Source organism: Ananas comosus, linkage group 22 (assembly GCF_001540865.1).
Source record: "Ananas comosus cultivar F153 linkage group 22, ASM154086v1, whole genome shotgun sequence".
Lineage (NCBI taxonomy): Eukaryota > Viridiplantae > Streptophyta > Magnoliopsida > Poales > Bromeliaceae > Ananas > Ananas comosus.
The window spans coordinates 2,845,577-2,847,017 of record NC_033642.1 but is presented as its reverse complement, the minus strand read 5'-3'; positions in this window follow the sequence as shown (position 1 = coordinate 2,847,017).

The window sequence follows — 1,441 nt, the reverse complement described above, 5'->3', positions numbered from 1 at the left end:
ATAATTAATTTATTTCAATATACTTTTATTAAATTATCGCTACGACGCTTATATTTTTATAAAAATATTATTGGAAATCAAAAAATAAAAAATATATTAAAATATTCAGATTAATAATTAATTTATTTCAATATACTTTTATTAAATTATCGCTACGACGCTTATATTTTTATAAAAATATTATTGGAAATCAAAAAATAAAAAATATATTAAAATATTCAGATTAATAATTAATTTATTTCAATATATTTTTATTAAATTATCAATTAAAATAAATTTATTTTTCTCAAATCCCTAAAGTTTAAAATTTAAAACTTCAAATTTTAAATTTTATTTATAATATTTAATTTTAAATTTTAAACATTAAATTTTAAACCTTATATTTTAAACCTTTAATTTTGAAACTTTAAACTTTCATTTTTTTAAAGTTTAAAACTATAGCTTTTAAATTTTAAAATATGATATATATATATATATATATAATCCTCTCTCTCATCCCCTCCCAACCCCCTGTGCACAGTGGGGTACCAGGGGGGTTTGGATTAGACTTATAAAATTATATAAAAAATAAAAAACTAAAAATTATTATAAAAATATTTTTATATCCGCAGCATCGCGCGGGTATTTCACTAGTATGACAAGATGGCTGGATGATACTAGATTGAGATGGAGACCTAAATGAGTCGACGTGATTATTTTATTAGAATTGACGTGACATATTCTGTGAAGTTAACTAGAATTTAGATAGTTGAAACCTAAGTAAAATAAAAAATAAAGGTTAGAAGTCACCGGTACAGTTAATCCACTCTAAATTATTTTTGGAGATATTTTAGGTGAAACCAATAAAGATCCGATTCGCTCAACCTGAAATCATGAAAAATAATTCTTTTAAAAAAACTTGGGGGAGTTTAGTAGTGTGTTTGGTTCGTAGGAAAAATATAAATTTTCATCAATATCTATCGGTTGAAAGAAAAAAAAATACATTTATATAATTCGGTGAAAAAAATAAGAATAAAAAAATTTTACACAGCCCGTCGAAAAAAAAAAAAGCGAAAAATAAAAGCTTCAATTTTTTCAAAATTAGTAATGTTTTATGTGAAAAATTTTTACGTCAAATCAAATAAGTGAAAGAATATTTTGATATCTATACAACTAATAAAAGGCGAACCCTCAACCCGCCACGCGTCGCCTCCGCAGCGAACCCCCGCCCTGCAGCGGGCTCCCCGCGTTTTGCGGGTTGCGTCGGGCGCAGAGAGAGAGGAGAGATCGAGAACAAGAGGAGGCGAGAGAGAGAGAGCGTTACAGAGAGAGGGGGAGAGAGAAGAGAGCGAGGAGTGAGAGAGAGCCAGAGTAGAAGGAGAGAAGAGAGAGAGCGTCAGTTCTCTCTCCCCTCTCTGCTCCGCAGTGCGCCAGCGAGAGGGGTCCCGCGCACATGGTTAGG